We start from the raw sequence: 9,178 nt of genomic DNA, 5'->3' as shown, positions 1-9,178 counted from the left end.
TACAGAAAAAAAAATAAAACAGTTACAGGCCCCACTGATGGGTGGTATGAAGGAGGTCCTGTAAGAGGGGGTGGAGTGAGTGAGACCTCATGAGAGTGGGTGGCATGCATGTGTAGACTATGAGAGGCCTAGCAAGGGGCAGTTTCGCCTGGCTTCTAGCCAGAGATACAATGTTGGATGCCATCTGAGAGGCATGGGACATGGTAAAGGAATGGTTGAAGCTGTGTGTAAACCCCTGGGCATTGAGTGGGCAGTCTCCTGCTTATTACAACAATTTGATTGCAACAAGTTGTGGCAGGAAAGACAGAGCGGGCTGCCCTAGACGGAGTGGTGACCAGTTTGATGACTGGCCAGAAGAAGACTCTTTGGTCACACTTCCCAGATGAAGCACTCTGCATTTATCCTTACTGAACTGCATCCAGTTCTGCTCTGCCCACCTTTCCAGCTTGTCCAGGTCCACTTGGATCTGCATCCTATCCCCTAGTGTGACTGCTTTTCCCTGTAATTTACTATTGTCCACAAACATGGCCAGTGTGCTTTCCACATCCTCATCTAAATTGTTGATAAAAATGTTGAATAGCATGGGGCCAAGAACCAGCCCTGCAGGACACCACTGGCCACTTCCTGCCAAGATGATACAGACCCATCCACTAACACTCTCCGAGTTCTACCCCTTAGCCAGTTCCCAACTCACTTGACTATGGACTCTACTAGCCCGCAATCCCCCAATTTTTTTATAAGAGTGTCATGGAAGACCATATTGAAGGCCTTTTAAAAATCCAAGTATATGACAACAACCATATCTCTCACATCCAAGTGGCTCATTACTTGATGGAGGCGAGGTTAATCAGACCCAACCTGCCCACAACAAAACCATGTTGGCTATCCTTCAGCATCATGCCTTCTGTTAGTCTCTCATAAATGGACTTCTTGATAATTTTTCCCAAAGTTTTACTGGGTATCGCGGTCACACTTACTGGCCTATAGATTCCTGGATCCTCCCTCTTCCCCTTCTTGAATACTGGCACCACATTGGCCCTTTTCTTATCTTTTGAGACCTCTTCTGAGAATCACAAGTCTCCAAATACTTTTGCCAATGATCCTGCAATGATTCCAGTCAATTCCCTCAGCACTTTCAGTACATCTGGTCCTGCCAACTTGAATACATTCAGCCACTCTAAGTGATCCCTCAACATTGACCGTTGTTTGGCAATGCACCTCCCTCCCCCCACCATCCATCCAGTATCCGTCCAGGTGAGCGAGGACTATTTGCATGTAGGAACACTGATGTAAAGTATTCATTAGAGAATTCAGCTTTCTCCTGATTGTCTGTTATCAGCTGTCCTGTCCCATTCTGCAAGGGCCCCACATTACACTTGGTGTTCCTCCTGCTCCCTATATACCTAAAGAAGGACTTCTTGTTGTCCTTGATTTTGTTTGCCAACCTGACCTTAGTCATCACTCTTGCCTTCATTATTCTCTTCCTACAAATATGGACTATATTTGTGTATTTCTTCTTGGTGACTATCCCTTGTTTCCACTGTTCGTAAGTCTCTTTTTTTTCTTTTTTAAGCACTCCTTGACTCCTCTGGTAAGCCAAGATGGCTTCCTGGCCCCTTTACCATCTATCCTGCATCCAGTTATGGACCCTTTCTGCACTCTGAGGATCACTCCTTTGAGGAATGACCACCTTTCCTGAAATCCCTTTCCCTCCAGACCCTCTTCTCTTAGGGTCTCTTCCACTGTTTTCCTAAGATAATTGAAAGCAGCCTTCCCGAAGTAAAGCACCTCTGTCCTATTGCATGACTTCCATGTCCTACGACAGATAGTGAATTCTGTCATCTCATGATCACTGTCTCCCAGGTTACCCTCAATCCTCATCTCTCCCAGCAGAACTAGATCCATCTCTCCTTTTGCTAGAACTAGATCCAATAAAGCCTTCCCCCGGTTGGCCTGTTCACCTCTTCTACTAAATAGAGTTCTTCCACACAGGTAAAAAATCTATGTGATTGGTCAGATCTGGCTGAGTGCTCCTTCCAGCAGATGTCAGGGTAATTGAGCTCACCCATGACAACCATGCCCCTTCAATGTGCAGCCTCCATCAGCTCTTTGGAAATTTCCAGATCCAGCTCCTCTGCCTGGTGTTGTGATCTGTAGTAGACACTTATCATCAAGTCTCCTTTTCCCCCCTGTATCTTGACCCACAGGGTCTCAAGTCGTCCTTCTCTCAAATGAATCTGGGTCTCTGTGGAGGCATACTGTTTCTTTGCATAGAGAGCTACACCTCCTCCCTTCTCCCCTACCAAATTCCTTCTGTGCAGCCTGTAGCCTTCTATCCATACAGCTCAGTCATGCATGGTGTCCCACCAGATCTCCATTATTCCAACAAGATCATATTCCCTATTTTCTAGCAGGAGTACCAATTCCTCCTGCTTATTCCCCATATTCCTAGCATTTGTGTGTAGGCACTTAAGTCCCCTGTTGGGAACCCCCAGTTCCCCACTGTCTTGACATCAGTCCAGCCTCTCAACACCTCCCTGACCACTCTTTCTATGTCCTTCCTGCTTGACTGTCCACCTGCTTGCGTTCCTGCCTGCATACCCATCTCCTCAGTGCACTTAGTTTAAAGCCCTTTCCAGCAAGTCAGCCATCCTGGAAGAAAAAGTTTCTTCCCCCTTGGCATGAGGTGGATGTCATCTCTTCCCAACAAGCCTCTACCTCAGAACAAAATTCCGTGATCAAAAAGCCAAAATCCTTGCTGTGGCACCATCTTCTGATCCTCCAGTGGCTCTTTAGAGACTCCACCAGAGCACACCCCCCACACATGGGGCTATCCAGGAGCCATGCTGGCATCCCCTGCAACTCAGGACCTGAGCCAAAGCCTCCACCACCAAGAGTTCTGTCTGGGTAGAAGCCTCAGAGAAGCCAGAGGTGCATGACATGGCAGTAGTGGGAGGTCTGACTGCCCAACATGTCGCCATGATATCTAAGTCCTTCCTTGCAAGCCTCTTCCCTCTTGAAAGAGTGGGGTGGCAAACTGACCTGAGAACTGACTAGCAAACTGCCCTGTTTGCTTTGCCCTGGTCGCTTGCTCCCTGGTTTCTTGGACAGCCTTCTTTTAGGCTTCTCTTCTGGATGGAACTGACTGGAATGGGCTAAGTCAGCTCATTCAGACTTGAAGCCCCCACCCAGCACCAATCACTGGCAGTTCAACAGTTAGTGGGCAGACCAAAAAGATAATTGTAATAGCTGGACAAACTATTAAAGTAATGGAACACTGGATTTATAACTTCAATTTGTGCTAATGAAGATAAATATTATGAATTATTTGATAGTTACTTTTACAGAACAGTACCAATTTAAGTATAGCCAGAAAACTTGCATACCATCGTATAGGGCTGATACGTATTAGCATGTGCAGATATTACACTCGGGTTAACGTAATTAGGGTTAAGTTGATCTAAGTGCTGATCTGTGTACAGATGTTCAAGGAGGTTAGGTGGCTGGCCTGAGGAGGTGAACTCAGTTAGATTGGGAATGGGTTAGCCTGATTTAATAAACATTTACACATGCTCAGAGAGCAGCTCTAGGGTAGGGAAGGTCCAGCCACACACCATAGTCTCAATGCTGTGCTTTTCCTACCTCCACCTATCCTGACAGGGCAATTTTTAGCCCGTTGATCTCCCCACCCTTAGATGGACAACCTTATGCAGACCTGCCAGACCCTCCTCCCTCTCCCCACCACCCCCATCCCACCAAACCCCTCCTGGACTGGCCATCCTCCCTTGCAGACCTGCTATTCTCCCCATTCCCACCCTCCAATCTCACCTACTCCTCTCCCTATCCCAGCCTACTTAGATTGGGTTCCCAGAGCAGCTCCAACACTGGTGAATGTGTGCATACACTGGGCATGTCCAGACAAGCATGCAAGTGCCTCTTGCCCCGTCTCAAACCTCTCTGAGGCGAGGCAACAGGCACGTGCAGGAATAAAAAAATGTTCCCCGCACTGCAAGTTTGCAGCACAGGGAGAAAATTAGACTCCTTGATATGTACATCTTGAAATCAATAGCAACTCCAAGACCCTTTTCTGCCTCTGTGCTGACAAGAAGGGAGTTCCCCAGCCTGTAGGTATGTTGCTGGCTTTTCCTCCCCAGGTGCAATACCTTGCACTTGTCCATATTGAAACCCATCCTATTCTCATCCGTCCATCTCTGTAACCTGTCTAGATCTAGTTGTAGCCTGTTCCTCTCTTCTAGCGTGCTCACTTCTCCCCACATCTTAGTGTCATCTGTGAACATGAACAAGGTGCTTTTCAGCCCATTGTCCAAGTCGCCAATGAAGATATTGAACAGTGGGAGCCCGAGGACCGAGTCCTGGGGAACCCCACTGCCCATGTCCCTCCACGTCAAACCCCTTGTGTGGGGGCTGAATCTCCTGTTGTGGGGCTAAATCCTGTGTTGGGGGGCCATAGCCCTTGTGTGAGGGCCGAACCCTCTGTTGGGGGGCTGTAACCCCTGTGTGGGGGCCATCTCCCCTGTGGGAGGGCAGCAAAATATATATTCATGAATTCATGAAACATGTATTTAGAGTTCACTTTATTATTATGATAACAGACTTGCTTTAACACTCTAGATATATCAATAAAACATTGTCCAACTGATTGCTGTCTCTGTCTCATTCTGTCTCTCTCTCTCTCTGTATAGTGGTCTTTTGTTTTACTTGTGGAGGAACATGGATTTGGGGGTATTTTACAGAGTGACTTTGGGATTTTTTTTATCAGGGATTTTTCAGTTTTCCAATAGGGAACACCAGAATTCCTGCTGGGGAGGCCAGTGACAGGACCCTGCCTGCTCAGAGCTGGTACTTTGGACCCAGCTGGCTGTGGTGGACCTCCTGGCCAAATGGGGCCAGGAGGACATGTTTTGACAGTTCAAAGCAGGCCACCATACCTGGAACATCTTCTGGGTGATAGCTGCCCAGATGGCTGGGTAGGGAGCACGTGTGGCAGTAGTGCTGCACAGAGGCAGCTGCAACTACAGTCCACTGCCAGCTGGCCCAGAGGGGCAGATGCCTCTACTGCCTGTGCAGTCCCCATCCGGGTCTGGCAGGTGTGCAGCAGGTCATAGTGAGGCAACAGCCTCCACTGCCAGACTGCTGCAGTTGGTAGAGTGTGCAGGGAACTCTCAGGGCTGCTTCTGCAGTCCAGCTGGCACAAGGGGTAGTGTTCCGAGGTACCAATTGGCTGGGCCCCAGATGCTTCTGAGAGCTAGTAGCCCTGAGCTACTTGCCAGGGTGGCTTTTTATACTGCTGGGGTGAGGACAGGGCAGCTTTTTATAGTGGTGGAGACAGCACATGTGCTGGCCCTGGGCTCTAGCTCCCCTTGGCTGCAGATCTGGTAGGAGCCAGGCAGGGTTATTTTGCCTCAAGTGGCACAATTTGCTCCACAACAAAGTGCATGTCTGAGCACGTGTGCTGAGGCAAAAAGCCCCAGCTCAAATTTGCACCGCTTCTATTTGAGTTGCTGTAAGCACACATGCTTGCATGTGTGGATGCGCCCACTGTGTCCAATCCATGATCACATGGTTTAAAATAAGTTGTGTGCTCATAGATCAGGCACAGTGAATGTCTACAGATATTCATGGTTATTATCTATGAAAAGCTGCCATATCCATTTTCTGTGCTTGCCCTCATTGCTAATATAAAGATATATTCATGTAATTAGCTGCCAACCTGTTTGCGTCCATGCAGCCGAGAGGGAGGTTATCAGTATTTTTAACAAAAACCTTGTTGATGTTTAAAAATTGTCAAGCTCTCAGACTGACTCCCGATGGCATCCACTTTTCATCAGATCCCCAATATATACACATCATCAGTGGGTAGAATTAAAACAATTATATATCCTTCTGGTCTCTCCAACTGCTTTTCCCCATATCACTTTTCTGCATGCACGTTTCTGGATTCCTCGACTAATTTTAGTAACACCCTGCATTCACCCTCCAGAATACCATGTCAACTTAACTCTTTTGTTGTATGCCAATGGCTGGCCAACAACAAATACTGCTGAATCTCTCAAGGCCTTTACTACTCAAATCTTAGTTCCTTCCAAATATTTTTAATGCATGTTCCATGCTTTATGGTCCCATTCTGTAAATCATTTTCAATGTTATCCTGCATAGGAAAACAGTAAATGCCTCCACCTTGTTAGTCTTTCTCAAGCTCCTACCCAGTCACAGCAGAAGTCAAAAGAGGTCTTATGTCCCTATGCCAGATCTTGATACTGATAGTCTCAGAATATTGAAATCCTGGTATTCTGTGTAGATCTGAAAACATGCATTCTCCTACTGTGAAGACTAGCAGCTATTTTTGTAACAAAGATGTCTGTGTTTATTCATTCCAAATTATAGGATGGGAATGCCAAGCTGATTGAAAACAAAGTTAATGCAATGCAAATTGGTACATGGATACCATTAACTTGAGATCTATCTATTGTCTGACTTGGTTTTAATATTTAATAAGTGTCCAATTTCTTAAGCAGGAATAAAAATTAGAAACAATAGCCCAAGTAAGTTATTTTCCAATAAATAGGAATGTCTTCCCTGATTAAAGAATAGTAATTGGCTGTTGTATGTTAACGGTGTGGCCCAGAGCAATTTTATAATAACCTTCTAAGTGCTTGCAAAAAAAAATCAACACTTTATTACTTTCAACAAATGCAGTTACTGCTTTTCTTAATTCATTTTAGTGAGCTGTCAATAAATTTCACTCCATTAGATGCAGAATTTAATTAGCTAGGGTCACAATTTACGCGATTTCTGACTTGCTTGCTATTTACAATTTCTAGTAAACATTGCCCTTGGCAAAATAAACTTATTTAATTTATAGCCAGTAGTGAGCAATTATTTTTCATTTCAGTAGCAGTAAACATCACTAAAATGCTGTCTGTTTTAAGGTTACAAACAGATTGCTCCCTTGCCACAGTCTGCAACTGAAACAGAATAATATGGAGCCTGGCTTTATGTAGTGACTTTGGTACTTAATGCCCTGAAAGACTTTACAGTAGGGCCCAAGCTTCCCTTGAGAATGGGTGCATCTACACATCACCATACGGCCACATTGCTATGGTGCCATGGCTTAGTACCTCCTTTTGGATGTACTAAAGCACGGCTTAGTAACTGGCTATACTGCACTGTGTGCATGGTGCCTGGTTTGATTTCACCACTACATCGCCATAGTGGTGCACTAAAATGGGGACATGTGCCACTATCACAACATAGCTGCCAATCATGTGTAAATCCACATGATTTCTGTGTCGCCATAGTGTGCCATATGGTGACATAGGGCGACATGTAAGGGCGCCCAATGAGAATACAGGGAACCTCTTTTCTTCCCATTCAGCTCAGCAGCTATCTGCACATCAGTAGGCTGACAGGCATTAGGTCTGCATTGAGTGGGGATTCAGTGTTGATGAGCTCACTAATACCTGCATACCAGAAGAGGCATATTCTGCCTGGGGGAATTGGTCATAATCTTCTTATATTTATCCATGAGGCGATAAAAGGAGAATGTTTCTCTGTATTGGATTTGAGTGCAGCAGGAATGTACTTCCTAGAACCACTTAATTGAAGGGCAAGGAGTCTGATGAGAGGGGGAAGGCAAAGAAGCAAATCTCTGCTCCCCCTCCCTCCCATTTCTAAACATTACTTCCTGATTCCCCCATAAAGTGTGTTGGCATTGCAAATAATGCACTTTTAGAAACCATTCAGCACTATAATTCATTATCAGTTAGAATCAGTAGTACATTTTTGTTAGATCAGACTCCAATTATTGAAAGGTACAAGATAGTCCAAATGAAGAATGGGTGGAGATTGTGAGCTTGGTCTCCTATTCTAAATTTAACTAAAACAAAATAATAAAATAAAATAAAAAGCAGAATTTCCATGTTTACAAAGGTGGTCACTTCTTGTTTGCACAGAATATAACATCCCAGCCAGAAGGCTCATGGCAGGGTATTTTTTGCCTGAAAGCTTGTTTAGTATCTTTCCCAGCTGTATAGTTGGTCCAGTAAAAGATATATTACCAAAGAAATCTTGCTTCTTGCATATTGCCTGGACCATTGCAACCTACACAATCAATATTCTATGATACTCCTATGCCAAATTCATTTAGCTGTCTGACATGGAGCATATTTGAACACGGTATGTATCCTTTTGTTCTTCAGTTTCTTATTCTTAAAACTGCTTTTTGTGTAGGTGTTTAGACTATCAGCAGTGTCATTAGGCTGAAATTACTAATAGTTGTCAAAGACTGAAGAATGAACTAAATCTTAGAGACTGTGATTGTACCTGTGCCACCTTCTCAGCAGGCTGCTTTTTAATAATAATCATTTATAATCTTCAAAGCACTTTACCAACATTAACTAATTAATTCTCCTGATACCCTGGCAAGGAAAGTAAGTGAATATTTTATTTTCTACATTTTTAAGATGGAAGAAACTAAGGCAGAGACATTATGTGAATTTCTGTTGAGTCTCAAATGGGATTAGTTCCCATTTCTGAATCTAATAGACCGTAACTCATCTAAACAACTTTCTTTGTTTTTACCTTATTATTTTGGGACAGAACAGATGGTTTCTTTTATCATTGTATATCTTTTCGGTAGAAAAAGATAAGATGCTTCATTCTCCTTCATGTTTCTAAAGTACAGTTCAGATATTGTCTTTCTCCAGGTGAAGCTTTCCAGACACTTCTGTGAGTATCACATAATAATGAATGATATTAATTTGGTGTATTGAGTGTTTCTAGCTCCCCAAAGCATTCCATGTTCTCTATAAGAATTTAGGCCCCGTTCAAATTAGAATGATGATAAACCACAGCAGATGTGGCATCTTTAAAGGTTGGAAGAGGGTCCCGTGAAATAAATAACAGAGATTAAAAATTTGACACTCTCTCAAAACAATTTTTTTTTCAAGTATCTTTTACAGCTGGGGATAGTTGAGCTGAGGCAGATGTCATGGAGAGTATATTTTGCACCTTAAAAGCTGCCACAACAAAAAGATTAACTAACGGTGTAATGATAGAATATGTAGATGGCAGATGGTGTCAGAGCACAGATACCTGTCAGGACTATGTTGAAAGAAGAGGCCTCAGATAAGTCACAGCTTTATACCATTTGGGCTTT

This window comes from Crocodylus porosus, unplaced genomic scaffold, assembly GCF_001723895.1.
Source record: "Crocodylus porosus isolate Cpor-Errol unplaced genomic scaffold, CroPor_comp1, whole genome shotgun sequence".
Taxonomy (NCBI): domain Eukaryota; kingdom Metazoa; phylum Chordata; order Crocodylia; family Crocodylidae; genus Crocodylus; species Crocodylus porosus.
The sequence above is the reverse complement of the archived record's forward strand: the minus strand, read 5'-3'. Positions refer to the sequence as shown.